Below are 25,708 nucleotides of genomic sequence, written 5' to 3' on the forward strand. Positions count from 1 at the left end.
TCAGGTGTGACAAGGACAGTGGTGGAGGGCCAGGGAGTAATTGGTGAGTCTATGTCCACCACAGTCATCAGAATCTGTGGAATCATCTTCATTTTCTTCCATCACAGAACATTCATAATGGCTGGTTTTCCTTGGGATTGTGGAGACCTTGAAGGTGGAACACACCATATGGAATCAGAGAAAGGTCATGTGGAATATCCTGTCCTCGTAGTAAAGAAGATTAAAGGCATCCACGTATCCTGATGTGGTGGAGAACATGGTACCTCTGGTGTAGTCATACACCTGGCCAGGACTGAGGATGGGAAACCCTCCGACCACTTCAGGCTCCTGAATCTCTTCGATTTCACCTTGAACGTTGGTGATTCTCCAATATCTTCTGTATGAATAACACGTCTTCTCAGGAAGAGCACCTGTAGACATCTCAATTCTGATTCAGTAAGTGAAGAAATAGTGAGGCTGAGGAACAGGGCTAAGTTCTGGGAGAAATGATGTGCACACAGACACTGTGATGTCTCCAGTTGTTGCCACACATCCTTTATCATGTACATACCTGAAAATCTGGTCTCTGATGACAGGATAGCCCCTGTTACAGCATTATTAACACAAGAGGTAACCATTCCGAATAAGAAGCACCTGTAATAAATATATCAATTGCTGACGGATTCCGAGCCATCTGGTCTGGACACTGATAGAAGATCTCATACTTGTTGCAGCCTTCTACACTTTCCAATGCAATATACTGACTCAGCCCAGTGTGTATGCAGAAAGTGAGCGGGAGACACCACTTCAGACCCTGCCTCTGCTGAAATCCACCTGCAGCCGGCTCGATGTCCAGCAAATCCTTGGAACGGTCGTGATTGGAGAAGGCCATGCTTCCCATCAACCTGGGAAGCACCAGCTTCTGCCTATTGTGGATCCTGAAGGAGCAACAGTAGTCACTGGGAAGCTTAAACCCAATCTTCACTTCCACAGCGCCCAGCTCGCGTTCCTCCACACCGTCTTTCAGTGATCCGATCATCCTTGGACACCTCTGCCCCAAATATCTTTCCAGGTCATCCCAGGCTATTTTAAGAGTAGTATAATGTTCACTATGGAACATTATACTACACAAGCAATATTCCATAGAAGATCAATAGAAGTGTCTTTAAAGAGAGTTTTCAAACTTTCATTCTTCTGCCTTTTTTTTTGCCTCTGACAAAAGCCAGAGCTGATTTAATACTCGGCTCATGCAGCTGCAGCTGATGAGGTCCTGATAGTCCAGGAAGGAGAACATGAGCAGCAGGGGATCAGTGGACAGCGGCTCAAGGCACAGAGCCAGCTCCTCCGCCTAGGCAGATTCTAAAAATAAAAGTGTAGGAAGAGATATTAAGGAGTAATCATGTCATACAAACGGAGCATAAAAAGAAAACCTGAGACACAACTAACTAGGAGGATGTGGGGCAGGTTGTGCTGTAATCTTATTCTCATGTTGAATGGGTTAAAGAAGGAACAACACACATGTACACACACACACACACACACACACACACACACACACATACATGTCTTCTAAATTCAAGGGGAAAAAAGAGGGCCAGGGGATAGCACAGGGAGAGAAGATGAGAGAGAGAATTTTAGAGGGGTCGGTAGGTTAAGGAATGTGTTGCCAACATAGTGGGAAGAAGTGAAACAGAGGAGTGAGGAGGGGTAGGATAAATAAGGTGAGAAGGATGGCAAGGAAAATTGGGAGGGTGGAAAATACACTACAAGTGATTGTAGATCAGTATGTGAATGGCATGAATTTACCCATAAAATATAAATAGAGAGCTGTTTAAAATTGGAATTCAACATGATGTTGCTTTCAGGAAACAGTATAAAAATGAGAGACACAGAAAGATAAAATAAATAACAGTTGAATTAAATGTGCAGAAAAGCAGGGTATGTAATCATAAACTCAGAAAAGGCTATGGTTAAAACAGATTAAATCCAAAGTCGAAACTAGAGAAACTACATTGTCAGCAACAATATTTGATATATCTAAAACCAATCTAAATTCTAGACAGTGTAAAATACGTAAGTGAATATATGCTGAAACAGACTTGGGAACTATGTGAACATAAACATAAAATATGTTTTATACAGTTAAACTCTGATAATTGAAGAAATATTTATTCTTCATGAGTAGTTAAAGCCTATATAACATTTAAAGTGACAATTTTTACCTCGTTCAAGATCTTCCCAATTAAATTGTTAAAAAATTGTTTTAATTACTTAGAAAAAAGTAATAACATCGTTCATTTGGAAGAAAAAAAGGTCAGGAACTTCAAAGATAGCAGGGAAAAAAGCATGTAAACAAGTCGATTCAGCAGTATCAGACCTTAAAGTATATTATACAGCAAGAGCATTGCTGAAATGTAAAAAAGAATAATTTTGACTATTTTAAATTAAAATTTTCTTGTAAACATAAAACCTATATAGCCAAGAACAGAAGGAATGAAGAAAATTGAAGAAAATTATCTTAGACAATGTCTCAGACATTTGTAAATGTGTTGGAATATTGCTGTGGTATAGGAAGTGCTGAACTGGCTGATTTAGAAAAATATGGAAAGACCTGTACTTTTGAAGGAAGATGCTATCCACCTTCAGAGAAACAGATAGGAGGAAATAAGCATAGAAGTGCTTACATATATTTTTATGAGTGTATATTTATAGATATATGTATATATGCACATATATACATAAACTTATACATTATATATACATATACACATACACATATATATGTCTGTGTAAATGTATATGTGTGTATGTGTGTGTGTGTGTGTGTATCCATTCTTTATTGTACTCTTCATGGGAGGGGAAAAGAAACTAAAGAATGCACAGCACAGAAGAATAGAAAACCTAGAAGGAAGTAAAGGAAGACATGCTAAATGGGGCAGTAGTGGCAAAGCAAAGGAGGCAAGCCATGGAGAGCCAGGTATTCGGAACTGCTTGGCAAAGGTGAACTGAGTGGCAGTTGAACTTTCATTGATGGGAAAGAAGTTGCAAGTTGTCAACAGAATAGACGTGGGAATTTTCAGCTTCAGATGGATGCTCCAGGAATCAGGAATGGGAAAAGAAGTTGGAATGACCCCTTGAAAACTCATGTGCCCATTCCTTTCCCACCCTGGGCATGTCAGTAGGGTTCTGCCCACCAGGGAACAATTGCTTCTCCCACAACCTGCACAGGTATACCTCATGGATACCTATCACTAAGACTGTCCTCTCCACAAAATAACCTAAAGATCTAGAAGCAGTTACCAAATCCAAGTTTTTGTAAAAATCAGACCAGAAATATAAGAGATCAATTTCACCAGCAAAGCTATAAATATTCATCAATAGGCCAAACTGATTGGAGCAAATACTGTAATAAATATAAATCCAATGGAAAGCACCATAGAGAAAGAGGTGGTCTCCATTAAAATATACTCCAATCTGACCTATTCTAATGTGGTAGCTATGATTGTCCAGGGAATGGGATGGAAGTTAGGACACGGGCACAGACACAGAAGCCTACAAAAACACACTCTCACATTTCCCACACATTGGTGCACCAATAATGGAGCACCGAGTGGGATGAATTTGGGACAAGCTCATACTCATGCACAGAAAGACTTGACCCTAATCTTCAACACCCACATTTGTGAACCCATAATAAATCATTCAATAATGAGTTTTAATCAGTTTCAATTGGAAATCCAGGTGAGGACATGAAGGAACGTCTCAAATGTGCCTTCAGCAATATCGGAGTGATTTTGGACATGGAGAGATAGGGCAGCCAAAGGCAAGACAGGCAGAGAACCTTACCTCCTAGGGAAAGTCTTATGGAAAAGGATGGTGGAAGATTTTAAAATATTGCCTCAAAAATGTGGATTTCTATATTCCATTGGCCATGGACTTGATCAAGTACTCACCAAGTACTTACCTCTTCTCTCTATGTATTCATTCATCTGAGTATTAATATGTTCTCCTTATATAGTGAATGTATGAATTCTCTCCTATACTGCCTAATAATTCATATCAGTGCTCATATGTTCTATCTTTATATGTATTCTGTAGGAGATTCTGCAGTCTTATATGCCATAGCTAAGTTCCAAAGCTCCCATAGTAAGGAGAAAATACTGGAAGCAGCAACAACAACGAAAGTCAATTTAATTATCATGCAGCCACAATAAGGTATATGAAAGACCTAGTAGTTACTACACTGAAGAACCATAGAGGTTCATATTTTATACAGCAAAAGAGCTGGAGTTTTGATTAAGTGTAACTTACCCAGGGAAGTGAAATATAATCCTTAATGAAAAATAGAAGGATATTTAATGACCTCAAAGGCTTTCATGTTATTGTAAGAAAAACCCCATAATGTGAGGGAAAATTCATCATATAACATCTAGGAGAAGTATATGATAGAAATTAACGACCAATTATAAGGGACTCAGTAAGGTCAAATAGTTTACTTCATACATTTGAAAATATTAGCAGAGCTGTTACGATTGTCATATTATTTGGGTAGTTTGAAAGAAAAGACTTGCTGAGCTGAGTACAATGGGGTGACTAAAAAATATATGGAGAGATAAAAATGAGTAATTATGTCAAACAAATGAGAGATAAACGGAAAAATTGATACAGACTAAGGCAGCAGGAGTGAAGGTATGTAGTGCTGGAACCTCACTCTCATGTAGAAAGGGTTAAAGAGGTAACAACAGATGTGTGTGTGTGTGTGTGTGTATGTATGTATGTATGTATGTCTTCTAAAATCAAAAAGAAATCAGAGGTCAAGCAGATAAGGTGGGGGAAGAGGACAAGGGAGAGACTCTTGGAGGGATTGGTAAGTTAAGGTATAGGAGGGTAAGGTATTGGGAAAATGTAAAACAGGTGTGAGGAGGAGCAGGATAAATAGACTGAGAAGAAAAGTAAGGAAAAATAAGAAGGAGGAAAATAAGGAACAAGTAAATATAGGTTAGAATCTGAGTGTCACAACTTTACCCATAAAATGGAAATTGCGGATTAAAAATTCGAATTCAGCATGGTGTTACTTTCAGGAAACATTTTATTATTTATTTTTTTGAACACCAGAAGAAAGTATTTAACATATTTTACAATAATCACTGATTACAATAATCAATGTATATGCACATAAGCACACATATATATTTACCATATCCAACATTTATATTGTATTAAATGTACTGTGGGCTTCCCAGAGATTATCCTGAAAAGGGAGTGGACAGGATTCTCCAGATCTTTATCTGACCTTACTCTTTAGACTAAATCTAGCTAATGAGTGATTTCTCAAAATCTTTTCCTTTGCCAGTAGTAGTTCTTAAATGAAGTCACAACACTACACTGCCACTTCAGCATGGGCTAGATCCTGAAATCTTCAAATGCATTTTTTTCCATAGGATTACTGATAGCTTTGATTCCTTCTTCTGAAAACTGCCTATTCATATTCTTTGTCCATTTTGCAATTGAAGAATGACTCATTTTTAAAAAATAAAGTAGGCTCAGTTCCTTCTTTATTTCAGAAACAGCATCTTTCATTAGAGAAACTTGCTGTCAAATTTTGCCATCTGGCTGTTTTCCTTCACATGTTGGCTACATTATTATTTTTATTAATTTCTGCACAAAACATTTTTTTTAAATTTTGTGTAATTGAAGTTATCTATTTCACTTCTCATGATTCTCTCTATTTGTTCATAGTCTTTCCTTTCCCCTTGATCTAACAGGTACATTTTTCCTTGCTACCCTCATTTGCTAATAACATCCCCATTTACAACAAAATCATGTATCCATTTTGACCATTTAGATACACGATGTGACATGTTAATTTATGCTTAATTCTGCCAAATTACTTTCCAGTTTTCCCAGAAATTTTTGTGAAACAGTGAGTTCATGCTGTCAAAGCTTGGATCTTTTGGTTTACCAAATGCTACATTACTGTAATCATTTCTATTGTTTACCTGCTTTATTCCACTGATCCACCCCTTTGTCAGCCAGTGCAAGATTGTTTTCAGCAGCAGCACTTTGTATTATACTTTAAATTCCAGTGTTGCTTTGTTGCATTTCTTCATATTTTAAGATATTTATCCCCTTCAAATTATTTACTTTATGTTGTCTCCAGATAAATTTCACTACTTTTTTTCCTAGTTCTATAAAATGTCTTTCGCAGTGTGATTGGTGTGGGACCAAATAAGTAAATTAATTTTTGTAGAGTTGTAATTTTTATTGGCTGAGCATACCAATGAGCACTTCATATTTCTTTTGCTGCTTAGATCTGTCTTTCTTTGCATGAAGTGTTTTGTCATTGTTTTCACATATTCCATGGGTTCATCTGATCAGGGTGACTCTTAAGTATTTTATTTATTTTGCGGTTTTGAAAAACGATTATCTCTTTCTACTGAGTTTTTTGTAGTATGTGGAAATTCTGATGATTTATGTGCATTTATTTTGTATCACAAACAAACTCAGTGGAAATGATATTGCTGAGGTCCACACCATTCATCCATACCATTTAGAAGTTATGAAATTTCTAGTTCTTAATCTATGTCCATAAAGATGGCACTGTGTTTTATTTGACTACTTTTCCAGAATACTCATATCCTCAGCAGTCCGACATTTGGTGAAATATTGCTGCTTTTGATTGAATTCAAACATGTCTTATCAATAATGGAAACAGAAGCCTTATGGGTGTGAACAAGGTAGATTGTGGAACATATCTTTTAATTCAAGAAATGGACTGTATGACTTGTCACAAAGCTAGGTCTCAAAGATTACATTATGGTATATTTTTTTTCACTGCAAGTTTTTAAGGATTTCTTCTGTAAACAGCCACTTGCTGTGAAGAAGAGAGAGATCCACTAGCTCTTGGACGAAGACATGAGATGAACTGAATTGGATTTAAGTGTTGCTCCCCAGTTGCAATATTCCATTACTTTGGATTTCAATAGAGCTATCCAATTGATAGAGAATGATGCAAACCCAGTGGGAAATAAAGCATTTTACTTCAGAAACGTAATAGATTTCTAATTCTCCCTAAAGATGGCCCCTCCTCCCCCTGGCCCACGTCTTTTCAGGAATCATCCTTCAGGCAGAAATCTAATAGCAAAAAGAGAGATTTCATGATCTTTTAAACAGCTCTTCCCTACCAATTGACAGCAATACTAACCCAACTTGAGTTAACCAATTATAGAAACAATAAGAACTATAGAAAACCTTAACTTGCTAGTCTATCAAAACACATGCTCAAATTTGATTTGTTAGAGAAAAAGGCAATCTCAAATATAATTTAAAGAATTTACCAGATTGCTGTTCAGGCAGAAACGTTCCTACACATGATACTTTTTTTCCTCTGCTGGGTCTGAATGAAATTATATAGGCAGGAAACTGATATAAACTTGAGTATGGTTGGGATGTTGCGTTGTTTCAGATCCACTGATGAAGAACAATAAACAGGACGGTTTCATTTACTTCAAGTAGGCATTTGATTTCAATCTTAGTGCCTTCCTTCTGAGATTAACCTTCCCCTCCCCCCCCAATTTTCAATCTTATATTTGGTTTGTATGTTATGGGTCCCTTGTGGTCTCTCCCAATTCATGGCAACCTCCTTACCAGCAGGGATTTGGGGGAGGGGGGGGGAGCTTTTCTTTATATCTCCACAGCTTAGCACAGTGCTGCACTCCTTGTGGACATCTATGGCTTTTCCATCAGGCCCTCGATAGATTCATTATGGAGAAATCTTCTCATCTTGAAACATACAATCAGCCTTGTGAATCACAAGGACTCCATAAAATATGCTGAAGGAATATTTCATATCCCTTGAATAAAGTAAGTTCACTCTGTCCTTTTGGTGACCTCTCAAGGAACATAACATGCTCGAGTTGGCCATGCCTTAATGTTTTGGGAACTAGCCACTCCCGGAACACATAGATAATACTTGGAGGATCTGGCTAGTCCTCCCACTATATGATTAATTAGCTTATATCTTGTGGCCCCCGTATGATATGTCCTTGGCGAACAAACACCTGTATTCCCATGGCCATGTGCCTGACCAGCTTGGAACAGTGTGCGGAGCCGTTGGCAAAAAGCCTTCTTTGTCTAGGTCCCTATAAACTCCCCTCGCTTAGTGCAAGTCCTCGGAATCTCACCCATGGAGAGGACGCTCTGCCTGGGACCTCTTTGCTCCCAATTCGGACCCTGAACGCTGTATCCCGGGATTCCCCAGCTGATGTAATTCAGGTGTTGGTGCTCCTCGAATTGGTGATGTTTTTCTATTTCCTTTTATATCTATATTAATATTGCTATAATTATATTAGTATTAGGCTATATTAATTATTTCTGCTGTAGCTCTAAACTGTTCAGGCATTTGCCTTTTCTGTAAATCAATAAAATATCCAGCTTCTTTTTCTCAAATGTGTCTTATTGTAGGTGCGAATCTGAACCATAAATTTCCTTAATCATACATAATTGGATGAATCCGAACCCCTTTTGAAATCACAATACATATGCTATCTACCTACAGAGAACAGAAGGGCTCCAAGTACAGATTGAAGCATGTTTTCTTTCTTTTTGCATGTTTGTGATCATAGCTAATGTGGAAATTTGTTTTGCATAACTACACGTATTTGTAATGGGTCCTATTTTTTCCTGCCTTCTCAATAGATGGAGAAGGCAGAGCGGGTGGAAAAGAACTTGGAATTAAAAATAAAATTGCATTTTAAAGAAATTTGCAGCTAGAAAACCAGTACAGGTGGCTTCCTGCCTTATCTGATCTGTGGTCACAGAAGTATAGCAGCTGGAAATGACCTTGTCATATAGAAAACAGAATGTCAGAACTAGGCAGTAGCTTGAAATGGAGCTCCCCTGACACAGAAGCTCCCTCCCCTCCCCAAAACTCAGAGGACAAAAGAAACCACTATCTTTCAAAGAACTTTCCTCTGCTTCCTTGTGCTTGGTCTCCGAGCTCACTCTCAGCCTCTTTGCAGTGAAGTGGCTCCCAATGTCCCCAGCCAAAAATGTTTCTCTCCCTCTGAGGAGGAAGCTCAAGTAGCCTAGAGAGAGAGTAGTGGGGGCCTAAGAAAAGAACCTCAGTAGAAATAGGGCTGCTTGATTCCTTCCCCTTTCCAAGAAAGCAATCCAGGCCAAGCCTTTCCTCATTTCCCTAGTCTAGCAAAACCAATGCTCAAATTTGACTTGGTAGCCTCAAACACTATCCTCAAACTAGCTGTCTCCATGAATCTCTTAAGGCTCACTAAGACTCCATGGCAAATATGACCCCAGAAATAATTTTGCTTTGATTCTGTGAGTAGAAAAACCCAAAGTGACCCCAGAGACCAGAAGCATTTGCCAGTGTCTTAGAATATGTCCTGGGGAAGGGATTCCTTTTTGAGAGAGACAATCAATAGGAAAATGACATGGTAATTGAATAGGGCCTCAGAGTACTATTGGGCTTACTATATGAGGCCCATGATCACTCAAAAGAGATCACTCTGGCCACAAAGTACATGAAAATGAGGGTGGTGCAGTGATTCTGTGTCCTAAGACTTTGACCCTAATTTTGTGTTCTGAGATGTTAATTTTCATTTTGTTCTCTAAGACTTTAATTGTGTGTTCTACGATTTTAACTCTAATTCTGTGTTCTAAGACTTTAATTCTAGTTCATTGTTATAAGACCAATTCTAATTCTTTGTTCTAAGACTTTAATTCTAATTTTTTGTTCTAAAGCTAATTTTAATTCTGTGTTCTACGACTTTAATTCTAATTCTGTATTCTAAAACTTAAATTAAAATTCTGAGTTCAAAGACTAATTTTAATTCTGTTTTAAGACTAATTCGAAATCTGTGTTCCAAGACTTTAATTCTAATTCTGTGTTCTAAGACATTAATTCTAATTCTGGGTTCTAAGACTTTAATTCTAATTCTGGATTCTAGGATTTTAATTCAGTGTTCTAAGAGTAACTCTAACTCTTTATTCAAAGACTTCAATTCTAATTCTTTATTATAAGATTTGATTTCTAATTCTGTGTTCTAAGATTTTAATTCTAATTCTATATTCTGAAACTTTAATGCTAATTGTTTTCTTAGATTGTAATTCTAAATCTGTGTTCTAAGTCTTTTAATTCTATTTCTGTATTCTAAGACAAATTCTAATTCTCTGTTCTAAGACTAATTCTTGTTCTGTGTTCTAAGATTTTAATTCTAATTCTCTGTTCTAAGATTTCAATTTGAATTCTGTGTTCTAAAATTAATTCTAATTCTATGTTCAAAGACTTAAATCTTCGTTCTGTGTTCTAAAATTTAAATCATATTCTATGTTTTAACACTAGTTCAAATTCTGTGTTTTAAGATTTTAATTCTAATTCTGTGTTCTATGGCTTTAATTGTAATTATGTGTTCTAAGATTAATTCTAATTCTGTTTTCTAGGACTAACTCATTCTGTGTTCTAAGACTTTAATTTTAATTGTTTTCTAAGACTAATACTATTTTGTGCTCTAAAAATTTAATTCTAATGTATTCTGACTTTAATTTTGATTTTGTGTTCTAAGACTCATTCTAATTCTGTTTTCCAAGATTTTAATTCTAATTTCGTGTTCTTAGATTTTAATTCTATTTCTGTGTTCTAAGATTTTAATTCTAATTCAGTGTTCTAGGATTTTAATTCAGTATTCTAAGAGTAATTCTAATTCTGTGTTGTAAGAATTTAATACTATTTCTGTATTCTAAGGCTAATTCTAATTCTCTATTCTGAGACTAATTCTTGTTCTGTGTTCTAAGATCTTAATTCTAATTCACAGATGTAAGACTTTAATTCTAATTCTGTGTCCTAACACTAATTATAATTCTGTGTCCTAAGATTTTAAGGTGAATTCTAGCTTCGAAGGCATTAAATGCAATTCTGTTTTCTAAGACTAATTCTAATTCTGTTTTCTAAGAGTAATTTTGATTGTGTTCTAAACCTTTAATTCTACTTCTCTGTTAATATACTTTAATTCTCATTCTTTGTTCTAAGACTTTAATCCTAAATCCATGTTCTGAGACAGTAATACTAATTCTGTGTTCTAAGGCTAATTTTACTTCTGTGTTCTGACTTTAATTCTAATTCTGTATTTTAAGTCTTTAATTCTAATTCTGTGTTCTAAGATTAATTCTCATTCTATGTTCAAAGACTTACATTCTAATTATGTATTCTAAGACTTTAATTGTAATTCTGTGCTGTAAGATTCACTGTAGAGGGGCAGAGCCAAGATGGTGGACTAGAAAGACACACATACACAGGGTCCTCCCCACAGCCCATAAAATATCTGTAGAGAGGGACTCTCAACAAATTTTGGAGCAGCAGAAGTGGAGAACAACAGAGTGGAGAAGATTTCCAACCCACAGTGACCTGAAAGGCCCACGGAAACATCGGTTGCACTGGACACGGAGCACAGCGTGGAGCCCAGACCAGCCTTGGCTGAGTGGCAGAGTAGCACGACGAGATTCTGGGAGGAGGACACCTCGGGGGCAGAATCTCCAGTCGCAGTAGTGGGGCCTCAGATCCCTCAGCCCACAGGCCCCAAAGGTCAGTGACGGGGTTTCATCAGCAGGCCAGGAAGGGAGAAGGGCTTTCCCATAGCTCCGGCAGCAGGTAGTGGCCACAGAGCCTGCACAGCAGCCCATATGGAAGCTCCATTGTTGGAGCCTAAAAACCCCTGGGGGCACTGAAGAGCTTAGTCTTACCTCAGCCCTAAGTGGAGGCCCTGGGAAAGCTGGTCTTTGTCTCACACTGAATGGCAGCCCTGCCCATCCAGCTTATCTGAAAATCAGCCCCCAGCACTGACTTGGCAGAACTGGAGGCCAGGTTGCTGTGGAGAGGTATCTGCTAAGATTCTGGGCACAAAAATCACTCTCTGCATCCAGACCAGTACACATTGATTGTGCCACCTTGGAGGAACTGAGATCTCACAGATTCCCAGAGTATACCCTACTCTTGACAAAAGACCCAAAAGTCAAGTAACTGGTTGGGAAAATGCCCAAAAAAGGAAAAAAAATAAGACCATAGAAGGCTACTTTCTTGGTGAACAGATATCTCCTCCCATCCTTTTTGATGAGGAAGAACAATGCTTACCATCAGGGAAAGACATAAAAGTCAAGGCTTCTGTATCCCAAACATATGAAATAAATATTTAGTGGGCTCAGGCCATGGAAGAGCTCAAAAAGGATTTTGAAAATCAAGTTAGAGAGGTGGAGGAAAAACTGGGAAGAGAAATGAGAGAGACGCAAGAAAAGCATGAAAAGCAGGTCAACACCTTGCTAAAGGAGACCCCAAAAAAATGCTGAAGAAAATACCACCTTGAAAAATAGGCTAACTCGATCGGCAAAAGAGGCTGAAAAAGCCAGTGAGGAGAAGAATGCTCTCAAAAGCAGAATTAGCCAAATGGAAAAGGAGGTCCAAAAGCTCACTGAAGAAAATAGTTCTTTCAAAATTAGAATGGAACAGATGGAGGCTAATGACTTTATCAGAAACCAAGAAATCACAAAACAAAACCAAAAGAATGAAAAAATGGAAGATAATGTGAAATATCTCATGGTAAAAACAACTGACCTGGAAAATAGATCCAGGAGAGACAATTTAAAAATTATGGGACTACCTGAAAGCCATGATCAAAAAAAGAGCCTAAACATCATCTTTCATGAAATTATCAAGGAAAACTGCCCTGATATTTTAGAACCAGGGGGCAAAATAAATATTGAAAGAATCCACCAATCACCAACGGAAAGAGATCCAAAAAGAGAAACCCTTAGGAATATTGTGGCCAAATTCCAGAGTTCCCAGGTCAAGGAGAAAATATTGCAAGCAGCTAGAAAGAAACAATTCAAATATTGTGGAAATACAGTCAGGATAACACAAGATCTAGCAGCTTCTGCATTAAGGGATCGAAGGGCATGGAATATGATAATCCAGAAGTCAAAGGAACTAGGACTAAAACCAAGAATCACCTACCCAGCAAAACTGAGTATAATACTTCAGGGGAAAAAAATGGTCACTCAATGAAGCAGAGGACTTTCAAGCATTCTTGATGAAAAGGCCAGAGCTGAAAAGAAAATTTGACCTTCAAACACAAGAATGAAAAGAAGCATGAAAGGTAAACAGCAAAGAGAAGTCATAAGGGACTTACTAAAGTTGAACCGTTTATATTCCTACATGGAAAGACAATATTTGTAACTCTCGAACCTTTTCAGTATCTGGGTAGTTGGTGGGATTACACATACACACACACACACACACGCACACACACACACAGCACAGAGTGAGTTGAATAGGATGGGATCATATCTTTAAAAAGTGAAATTAAGCAGTGAGAGTGAAATATATTAGGAGGAGAAAGGGAGAAATGGAATGGGGCAAATTATCTGATATAGAAGAGGCAAGCAAAAGACTTTTCAATGGAGGGAAAAAGAGGGGAGGTAAGAGAAAAACATGAAGCTTACTCTCATCACATTCGACTAAAGGAAGGAATAAAATGCACACTCATTTTGGTATGAAAAAAAAGACTCGCTGTAATTTTGCATCCAAGACTTTAATTCTAATTTGGTGTTCTAATATTTTCATACTAATTCTGTATTCAAAGACTTTAATTCTAATTCTGTTTTCTAAGATTAATACTAATTTTGTGCTCTAAGAATATAATTCTAATTATGGGCTCTAACATTTTAATTCTAGTTTTATTTTCTAGGACTCATTCTAATTCTGTTTTCCAAGATTTTAATTCTAATTCTGTGCACTAAGAATAATTCTAATTCTGGGTTCTGAGAACAATACTAATGCTTCTTTCCATGACTTTAATTATAATTTTGGATGCTCAGACTATTTCTAATTCCATGTTCTAAGACTAGTCCTAATTTTGTGTTCTAAGATTTCAATTCTAAATCTGTGTTTTAAGGCTTTAATTCTAATTATGTTCTAAGATTTTAATTATAATTCTGTACTTTAAAACTTTAATCCCAATTCTGTATTCTAAGTGTTCTAAGACTCATTCTAAATCTGTTTACCAAGACTTTGTTTCTAATTCTGTGTTCTAAAACTGTTTATTCTGTGTTCTAAGACTTTAATTCTAATTGTGTTTTTAGATTTTAATTCTAATTCTGTGTTCTCAGACTTTATCATTGCAAGACTAATATTAATTGTTTTATAGTAGCATTTCTGATTCTGTGTTCTCAGATACTAATTCTAATACTTTGTTCTAAGTTTAAAATAATTCTAATTCTGTGTTTCAATAATTCTAATTATACCTTCAGAAGCTTAGCACTTAAAATATTTCAAATCTCTACTTACATATAAAAAGAAACATGTAGCTACTACTGCTTTAATGGAAAGATCCTTACTTGTCAATCTGGCATAGCACACATCTCCAATTCATGGTTTAAAGAGTACTCTATTTTTCTGAGAGTTGCAATGTTCTGTTAACTGCCACCAAATTTAATTTTTCTTGGTCTGTTTAGAACATATTAAAAGTTATTCTGTGAGCAGTTTGAGCTTGTACACACTACATCTTAATTAAGACTAACAGGAATAGAAGTTAATCTATCATTTCAATTGTAAAAACCTGTGTGCATATATGTTGTCCTCTGTAGTTTTTTTTTTAAAGACATTCATTCTTATTTCGACTTCTGTTACTTGCAGGGTTGTCAGAATTCTTGGTCCCTAGATGTTTTGGTAAAGTTCTCCATACGTAGCTAACATTCAATATTAGTTAAAAAGATGAAATCAGGTACAAAGCTGGTTTTAGCTTTCAATATGCTTCTAAACTGAAATTACTTTTTTTTAAGAAAAAGATCTTATTTGAGGCCTATTTTATAATATTTTAAAAGCAACTCCATACAACTCAGATTTGTGTAACTGAAGTTGATAATTTATTACCTCATAATCAATTACTTAAGTCTTCCAAACATAAATTTCCATGCAAGAAGCAGAAAAGTATATACAGTAGTAAAATTTTCGTTGCTGAATTAGAAAACATTGTCTTGAAACACCAAGATATAGTAAAAACCTTGATTAATCAGGATTCTTAGGCAAATCTCTTTTGATAAATCAGAAAATCCTTTGCATTTTAACCCTCGTTTCTGAAAATATTCTTGAGATCTGCACCAGCCCTAATCTGTCTCTTGACCTTTAGTATCACATCTCCAGTTGCTCACTAGATATCTCAAACTGTATGTCCTATAGATATCTTAAATTCAACATGTCCAAAACTGAATATATTATCTTTCCCCCAAGAGTTCCTTCATCCTAACTTTCCTGTTACTGTTAAAGGAACCACCAGCCTCATGATTACCTAAGCTTGAATCCATCCTCTACTCCTTTTTCTCTCACCCACTATATCCAATCAGTTGTCATGTCCTGTTGTTTCTAGCTCTGTAATAAGTCTTGTGTACACCCTCTTTCCGTCTCTGACACTTCCACCAGCCTGGTGAAGCCCCTCATCAGCTCATGCCTGGAACAGTACAAAGGCCTTTGGGTTGATCTCCCTGTCTCAAGTCTCCTGACTCCCAGTGATCCTCCACTCAATTCTCAAACTCATGTTCCTAAAGCACAAGTCTGACTGTTCCCTCTTTACTTCCATTCAATAAACTCTAGTGGCTCCCTACTGCCTCTATGAACATACAATCCTCTACTTGCTTTTTTAAAGCTCCCCATAACCCAATCAAGTTCCACCTTTCCAGTCTTCTTCCATGTTACTCTCACCCCTCTCGCATTACATGATCCAATAATACTAGTCTCTTTGTTTTTCTTCATATATGACATCAATCCATCTCCCAACTTTAGGTATTTTCACTGGCTATCCATGAAACTAGAATTCTTCTCTGTTCATTTCTGCCTCCTAGCTTACCTGGCTAAACTCTTAACTAAGAATAAGATCTTAATTAGTCTTTACTTTTAGTGCCTTTGCTCTGACATCATCTCCCAATATATCCTTTACATATCCTATTTATACATAGTTGTTTGCATGTTGCCTCCCCTATTAGACTGTGAGCTCTTTGAGAACAAGGGTTGGGTTGGGTTTTTTTTTAACTTTTCTTTGCATCCCAGTGCTTATCTCAATGCCTGGCACATAGTAGGTGCTTAATAAATGCTTGCTGACTGATTGGAGGGATGGATATATTGATCTGGGATGATGGTTGAACCCATGACAGCTGATGAGATAATCAAATTGAGAATATATGGACAAAGAGAAGAAGGCCTAGGACAGGGACTTCAGAGAAGATGCACAGCGAGTGAGGGAGACAGTGATGAAAATGTAGCAAGTAAGAAGAATCTTAAGTGGTCATATAGGCATAGGAGGAGAACTAAAAAATCTGTGTCACAAAAACCCAGAAAAAACAAATGATCAACATTATAAAATCTGTCATGAAGGATGGGATATTGAAAAGACCATAAGGTTTCGTGATTAAAAAGAGTTCACTGGTAACTCCGAAGAAAGTGGTTTCCGAGGAGGGGGATCCAGAAATCATATTGCACACAGGTGAGAAGTGAATGAGAGAAGTAGTAACAGAACTCACTACTTCTACCAGATGGCTTTTTTAAGGTCAGCTTAAAAAGGAAAGGGATAGTAGATGCTTATCTTGTGGGGACTGCAAAGTCCAGGAAGCACACAAAAAAATTCATTATTCAAATACCATGAGAATCATACAGTTTTTAGCTCATGATTTTGAAGGCCTGTATACATATACATATATAATATATATATACGTATATATACATATATATCAAGATTGTAAATACCAATTATCACTATTTGGTACTGTAAAAGAAAAAAGTTCTGGTTATCTAAGTTATCTGGTTATCTAAGCACATAAATAGAAATTTACCATATTAGTATTTGTTAGTGCGATCCACAGCATGAAAAATAGATTGTATCTGGTACCTTCAAGCTTCTGGACCTTTATACAGTGAAAATGTTAATTCAGTTTAAAATACTTTAGTTTTGCAAAAATAGAATTTAGGAAGCTTAATTCATTAGGAATAAAAATAAGAGGTTAAATCCATAATTCAGTGCCATGTTTTGTCAAACAGGTGACTCTAGGTTCCCAAAAACTGTTTCACCAGGACACAACCTGGCAGATTCTTTTATGCTGAAAAGGCATTGAGTTTTGTCCCAGTGATGGACTGTTTCTCCTAAAAGTAAAATCTACTCTAACCCTCTCTAATTGCTAATGCATGCGTCCCATTCACCAACCCTCCATTTTACCTTGTATCTCTCTTTTGCATATAGGCATGTTAGCCCCATTACACCATAAGTTCCATGAGGACAGGAGCTGTTTCACTTTTATCTTTCTATTCTCGGCACAGTGTTTTGTAGATACTCATAGTGAGAGAGCAAATATTAGAGAGATAAGAGTATAAGAGACTGAGTAAGAGAAAGCAAGACACATGTACATGTTAGGAGCCTCTTCTGTAAAATTACACATGTAGGTAGCTTTATTATCTTATAAGGCCTATGAAGGACATAAATATAATAATGTATTTCTTTTTTTTAAGGAACCAACCACAGGCAAAGTCCCCCAGTCCTAAGCAATTGGCATACCCAGATGTTCCAAAGTATAGTCTGAGAAGAATGAAGTAGAGATAATACTTCAAAACAAAAGTATAAAAGGGAAGAAATAACACAGTTGGACTGTATCAATTTTTTCTCCAAATACTTGTGCTTTTCCATCAGGCCCAAGAGATGTGTCCTCTGTAGCAGTAGTGTCAAACACAAATAAAAATGGACTCTTGTAGGCTATATGTTGACTCAGAAAAACCACAAATTAACATCTGTGTGGTACTGTATTTTTACTTATTTTGATACACATTTTTCAATTACATCTTGATTTGGTTCAGAGTTTGACACCACTGCTCTGGAGAATTTGCGCAGTAGACCTTGGGTCACAACAGGCAATGATGGCCCTTCATTAGGACAAGTCAAATATAGGACTTATATTCTCCCAGAGACATACTAGTCTGTGTCACTATTTCTGTGCTTTCTATTCTATTTATAAAGAATGCTCAGAAAAAATAGCATCTAGCTATGGTATAGATCTCAAAAGTAATAGACATTCCCCTCTTCATCTTAGTGGAGGTAGTGTTTATCAGTAGCCAGATACTATTAATAAGACTATTTTAAAACAAGATGGTAACTTTGGTGGAATTAGTACACTGGGGATGAGGACAAGCACTTCTTAGTTGCTTATATGCCAAACAATAATGACTTATACAATGAGGAGAATGAACTAGGGGCATGTGTGTCTGTGAAATCTACAATCATTAACCATCACAAACATCTCAAACAAAAAAAAAATAGGAAAGAGAACCATAAAAGAAATTATGATCTGTTCACACATACAATGGTTAACTCAGATACACATGCACGCACGCACACACACACACAAACATACACACACACACACACACACACACACACACACAGAAAGCAGAGATAATACCTGAGAAGAAAAATATAAAAGGACAGGAATAGCACAGTTGGATTGTACTCCTTCTTTCTCCAAATGCTTATACTTTATTAGGTCCAGGAGACACATGTGTATATGTGCGTGTGTGTGCATATGTGTGCACACACAGAGATCTCTAGATATACAGATATTGCTATGTATGCTTAAGCAAGTATTAACAAATTGCTTTATTGCTATATTCTTTTTGTGCCTTCTCCTTCACTATACAACTTTTTTTGAAATAATACCTGACAGTATCATTTTTGAGGTAACAAAGAGAGGAAAACAAATAGTATCCAAACAACTATTTAGGCTGGAGAATGTCAACTCAGGGCATAAGTCAAGCAGGACAAGTTTCTTCTCAGGTATTATCAATTCCCCTGTATATAATATTAGTTTTCAACAAAGTGGTTTCTTACAGCATTTCAACAGTTAATAGTTACTGACAAAATCACTGAAGTTTGGATCTAATACATAATTCATTTTATGAAAAATTATACGCAAGATTCTAAACTGAATAAAGAACAGTGTTTTATATACAATATGTACTCAACAGATGTTCACGGAATTAAATTGTTATTGGAAAATTATGTGGACTTGGAAGAGGAAATTCTAAAATATACCTTTAAAAGAATATGTTTTATTGGAACAAATACATTTTTAAATGAAGTCTTACCTTGAAGAACATCAGGATCAAAGGGCAAGTCAATGTGGCTGACAGATTTATCACTTTGTGTATGTTTACGTGGTGCTTCAGCTTTTAAAACCAACTGTTCACCAATAAGTTTATCACTTGTTCTTAAGAGCAAGTTTTGGGGGGTGCAGCCAAGATGACAGAGCAGAAGGACACACTTCTGGAAGCTCTGCCCCCACAGTCCGTAAAATACCTGTAAAACATGACTCTGAACAAATTCTAGAGCAGCAGAAGTCACAAAACAACAGAGTGAAAGAGATTTCCAGCCCAAGGCAGCCTGGAAAACTGACAGGAAAGGTCTATTGCACCAGGAGTGGAGCAGAGCACAGCCCAGTGTGGGCCAAACGGTGCCAGCAGGAGCAGGACCTGGAACAGAATTCAGGGCACCACCAGCAGCAGCAGTTCTCACATTGCTCAACCCACAAACTCCAAACACAGCTTCAAAGGTCAGTGAGAAAACTCCTTTACCTGCATGAGAAGGGAGCAGCATCCTCCTGCCCTGGCTCTGGCCCCAGGTGGCCCCAGGGACTACCTAAAAGCCATGACCAAAAGAAGAGTCGAGACATCATCTTTCATGAAACTATCAAGGAAAACTGCCCTGATGTTTGAGAACTAGGGGGCAAAATAAATATTGAAAGAATCCACTGATCACCTCCTGAAAGAGATCTGAAAAGAGTAACTCCTAGGAATATTGTAGCCAAATTCCAGAGTTTCCAGGTCAAGGAGAAAATATTGCAAGTAGCTAGAAAGAAACAATTTGAGTATTGAGGAAATACAATCAGGATAACACGGGATCTGGCAGCTTCTACAATAAGACTTAGAATATGATATTCCAGAAGTCAAAGGAACTAGGATTAAAACCAAGAATCACCTACCCAGCAAAACTTCAGGGGAAAAAATGGTCATTCAATGAAATAGAGGACTTTCAGGTATTCTTGATGAAAAGACCAGAACTGAAGAGAAAATTTGACTTTCAAACACAAGAATCAAGAAAAGCCTAAAAAGGTAAACAGGAAAGAGAAATCGTAAGTAACTTATTGAAGTTGAACTGTTTACATTCCTACATGGAAAGGTAGTATTTGTAACTCTTGAAACTTTTCTCAGTATTTGGGTAGTTGGAGTGATTACACAAATATATATATATATATATATATATATATATATAGAGAGAGAGAGAGAGAGAGAGAGAGAGAGAGAGAGAGAGAGAGAGAGAGAGAGAGAGACAGAGAGAGAGAGACAGAGAGAGAGAGACAGAGAGACAGAGAGACAGAGAGACAGAGAGAGACAGAGAGACAGAGACAGAGAGAGAGACAGAGACAGAGAGAGAGACAGAGAGCACAGAGTGAGTTGAATAGAAAGGGATGACATCAAAAAATAAAATTAAGGGGTGAGAGAGGAATATAAAAAAGGCAAGAAAAAGTTTTTTCAATGGAGGGGAAAAGGGGGAGGTGAGAGTGAAAAAGTAAAGCTTAGTCTCATTACATTTGGTATAAGTAACGAATAATATGCATATTCAATTTCGTACAAAAATCTAGGTGATTCTTGGTTTTAATCTTAGGTCCTTTGACTTCTGGAATATCATATTCCAAGTCCTTCGATCCCTTAATGTAGATGCTGTTAGACCTTGTGTTATCTTGATTGTATTTCCACAACACTTGAGTTGTTTCTTTTTAGCTGCTTGTAATATTTTCTCCTTGTTTTGAATGCAGAAGCCTTGACTTTTATGTCTTCTTCTGATAGTAAGTACTGCTCTTCCTCATCCAAAAGGATGGAAGAAGATACCTGTTCACCAAGAAAGTAACCTTCTATAGTCTTATTTTCTCCTTTTTGGCCATTTTCATAGCCATTTACTTAAATTTTGAGTCCTTTGTCATGACGGGGGTGTACTCTGGGGACCTGTAAGTTCTCAGTTCCTCCAAGGTCATACAATCAAGGGAGAGGAGTTTGCTCCTCTCCTGGCCTGCACTCTGGTCTGGGAGCTACCAAAGCTTTTCTGCCCAGGATATGCAAGTAAAATTCCCTTTCCAGAGCCTCCACCAGCTCCACCACACCAACTAGCATTCTTCCTCACCCCAGGGCTGCAACTCAGGGCTGAGACCCAGAGAGGTGAGAGAGAGGAATATATTGGAAGGAGAAAGGGAGAAATGGAAGGGGGAAATTATCTCTCATAGAAGAGGCAAGAAAAGGCTTTTCCAATGGAGGGGGAAAAAGGGAAGGTGAGAGGGGAAAAAAATGAAGCTTACTCTCATCACATTTGGCTCCAGGAAGGAATAACATGCACACTCAATTTGGTATGAAAGTCTATCTTACATACAGGAAAGTAGAGGAGAAGGGGATAAGCAGAGTAGGGGGGATGATGGAAGGGAGAGCAAAAGGGAGGAGGGAATAATTAAAAGTAAACACTCTTGGGGAAGAACAAGGTCAAAAGAGAGAACAGAAGAAATGAGGAGCAGCATAGGATGGAGGGAAATATAGTCGTCTTACACAGCATGACTATTATGGAAGTCATATGCAAAATTACACATATACAACCTATATTGAATTGCTTGCCTTCTCAGGGGGGATGCGTGGGAAGGAGGAAGGGAGAGTAGTTGGAACTCAAAGTTTTAGGAAGGAATGTTGCACACAGCTAGGAAATAAGAAATACAGGTGATGCGGTATAGAAATCAATCTTGCCCTACAAGGGAGAAGATGAGGATAAGGGAAGGGAGGGGTGTGATAGAGGGGAGGGTACATTGAGGGAAGGAGTGATAAGAATGCAAGACATTATGGGTAGGGGGAGGGGAGAGATGGGGAGAAAATTTGGAACTGAAAATTTCGTGGAAAAGAAAGTTAAAAACTAAAACTAAATAAATAAATAAACAGCAAAAAAATTTAAAAAATAAAAGACCTGACAAGAGTTAAGAACTATTTTTTGTTGTTGTTGTTTGAGGGTTTTTTGGAGGCAATTGGGGTAAAGTGACTGAGGTCAGATTTGAACTCAGGTTCTCCTAAGTCCAAAGCCTATGCTCTATTCAGTTACAGTAATTTCAACATATAAATTCAAAATCTGCTATGACATGATATCAAAAACTGAAAAGGAGATCAGTGTTAAGTATATTATATTAACTGAATTCACTAAAATCCACCATTTTAAATTCGTTAGGCTTGAATCAAAGAAGACTAATTTTAAATTCTAGAAGTCTAGAATACAAAGTCCTTAAAAAAATCATAAAGACCAATTATTTTAGGTGCTTACAATGCTTTCTTGATACAGAGATGAAATACAAATCTGTGCAGACTCCTCAAAGCGACTTTACTGACCAGACTTAAATATCGATTACTTAAGGGAAGGAAAGAAGCTCTTTCCCAAATTAAAAAACAAAGGCTAATTATTAAAAATGACTGGGATGAATCTCATGTTTCCTTACCTTCTTCTAAGGAATACTTAGAAAATACATGAGAAAAATGAAATTCTACAGAAGGATAGAGAAATAAGTTATTTTCTGATCTTATCAAAGCCTAGTAGCCAAACACCAACAGTAAAAGAAATCATTTCTTCTTGTAATAAATATATCAAGGATTTTAAAGGAACAATACTGTTCTACTACTAGGGGTTTAATAGCATTGGTACAGTCATTATTCCCACTTTTTTTCTGCTGGAAGTACACTGGCAACAAAACATTTTATGGCCTCAAAGAGATGAAAGGTATTCTAGATAGAAAGGATGGGCAATGACCACTGATTTTCCTCCTTAAGAACCTATAAAGACATTTAAGTTTGTGTTTTACATTGAAGCATTATCCATAAACCACAAATTTTTAAGTAAAACTTTAAAATTTCATAAAAACAACTTTTTATTTCCAACCACTGTGCAAATGTGCATTACATGTCCATTTATTTGCAGTTGTTTTGGTTTAGAGAAATCACAGGAGTAAATCTTTTTAAAACCCCTTTATTTTATGTCATATGAAACAATTTTAACTGCAGACTCTAGTTATAGCCTCTAGGATAAAATACAAAATTTCTATTTATTTTTAAATAGTATTTTATTATTTCCAATTACATTGTAAAGGCAATTTTTAATATTTATTTAAAAATTTTTTTGAGTTCCCAAAATTTCTCTCTTCCTCCTCTCTTCCTTCCCTAAAACAGCAAGTAAGTTGATATAGGTTATTTATGTGCAATCATGTAAAACTTATTTCCAGTAATAGCCATGTGAAACTTCTCTTTTAGGCTTTTAAAGCCATCCACAACCTCTCCATCTTCATTTTATAATATCCCATCCTCATCTCACGAAGTCTGACCACTTGTAGAAAACATGAACAATTTCAGAACTTCTATGACAAAATTATATTTAATTTTAAAAAAACAAAATGATGTACTAAGAAGTGAAAATAATCCCTCATCTGTGACCAAAATTTTAATAAATACACATTTTTTAAAAGGAAAAATGTAATTAAATATTTATTAAGTACCTACTATGTTTCAATGGACAGAAACATAATGAATCAATCCCTACTCCTAAGGTAAGAGAAAGCGGCTGGGGTGGGGGGCGAGAGAGAAGAAGAGGGCAGGAAAGAAGGAGAGAGGGAAAAAGGAAGAATAGTAAAGAAAGTGAGGTTTTCAAAGAGTTTGCCTTAATGTATTACTGCCCCAGGGCTATCCCTCAGATGTAGTCAAAGAACAGAACAAGAAAAGGTAGTGTTGTATATGTGAATTCACAACACAATCTGCATATTAGAGCACTAAAACTAGTTTCCAAAGTAATACATCTCAAACCAACAATTACTAAATTAATTTGGGTATAATCAATCAACATTTATAACTTGTCTTTCAAATATAAACAAGAGATCTACACATTATGGTCTAGAAAGCATGTCCCTGAGATAAAGGGAGAAGAAAATGGGTAACTTTTGTCATATTACATGCATTTTCAAAATCTAAAATCCCCACAGATTTGGTAAAATTTCATAATTAATATTCTGGAGGGAAAAATACCACTACTAAAGCCTGTTCACAGTGCCTCATGGAAAACTGCAGGGAAATCTTGAATTCCCTAGAATTAAATCTTACACTAGTAAGAGCTTAATGGAAAACAAAAATGAAAAAACTCTTACAGAAGGGAGGAAGAGTTCAATATTTTTGTTCAGCTGCTGAATTTGGCTTATTAGAATAACCTCTACATTTCTATAATCAATATATAACACGTGTGCTTTCTTCTGCTATACATTAATACCCTCCTAATACTCTGTTGAGGTCTACAGGAAAATAAAACACCACGTTGTTACAGAATTACAGAATCTGAGACAAAATTCAGTTAATCCATGTTTTACACAAATGGAAAGAAATTCCATTACTCTAAGTAGACATTAAAGAAAAACTTGGTTTTTTTTCTTTCCAAGGAATCCCAAGAAGCTTCCCTAAAAATTTATTACAATTATTGTATATTTTAGTATTTACAATGAAATATTTTATCTGTAATACTGTTCATTTTAGGTTTCAACTGAATATGTACAAGTTATTTTAAAAAGTCACTAACCTACAACTAGCAAATCATACAAGTATAAAAGAGGAAATGAGACTAGATTTAACTCTTGATAGATTTTTTTAAGCACTGGTATTCCTATGGATTATTTAAATGATAAAGTGGTAAAAAAAATATGTACACTAGTTATACTTATTACTTATTATTATTTCATTTTAGAGATTACCTGGTCCACAGAGTACTTGGCAACACAGATTTCCCCTTTAATAGGGATGTATTCCTCTTGAGGCACCATGTTCATATATGATTCTTTCAAACTTATAGAAAGTTTTCTGATACATCCTAAAACTTCGGAAGAACAGATATGTACATAAAATTCACGTGGGTGCTTGAATTCAATAACTGTACCCTTTTTGGCAGCAAGAATGAAAATATGCAATTACTAACGTTCAAACTACAACATAAACTTAGAAACAATTAATAAACAAAAGATTCAAAGACTATTCAAAACAGTTTGCAAAAGGTAATCTATATTAAAGATTTTATCAATGATATCTGCAAAGAAAATAATCATAAATTCACCAAAAGTTAACAATGAAGAAAATAAAGGTGGCTGGGGATATATAAAAACGTAACCATTTACAATCCTTTGAAAATGTTTGAATACATTATATAAGTAATTAACGCCTTTACTTACACAGATTTTCTTAGCTGCAGATTTTGTACATTGGAAAATATTATTTTCTTAGTACATCCTATTATTTCTGTGGTGACTCCAAGCTGATAATCATTCTGTTTAAAAATAGAAAGTTACAAACTTAAAAGGTTTGACTCTCATAATGCATGGAGCAAAAATTCCCAGCCTCTTCTTTGGCATGCTACGCAGCAATAATATGTTTGCTTGCACTGTGAACATCTCAGGGATCCTAAACAATATAAAAATAGTTTAACATTATATTGTTCCAAATTAAAATCCAGAATTTTAATAAATTAGAATTTGCAATTTTTTCAGTAATGTCTTCTCAGACAATTTCTCCTCAGCTCCCTAAGATGAAAGTCTAAAG

The 25,708-nt window shown here is 36.2% G+C and overlaps 1 pseudogene; it reads right to left on the reverse strand.

Moving 5' to 3' along the window:
* LOC140515775 (F-box only protein 3-like) lies at window positions 1-24,939 on the reverse strand (annotated as a pseudogene).
* Between the last annotated feature and the right edge of the window lie 769 nt (window positions 24,940-25,708).

This window comes from Notamacropus eugenii, chromosome X, assembly GCF_028372415.1.
Source record: "Notamacropus eugenii isolate mMacEug1 chromosome X, mMacEug1.pri_v2, whole genome shotgun sequence".
NCBI classification, from domain to species: Eukaryota; Metazoa; Chordata; class Mammalia; order Diprotodontia; family Macropodidae; genus Notamacropus; species Notamacropus eugenii.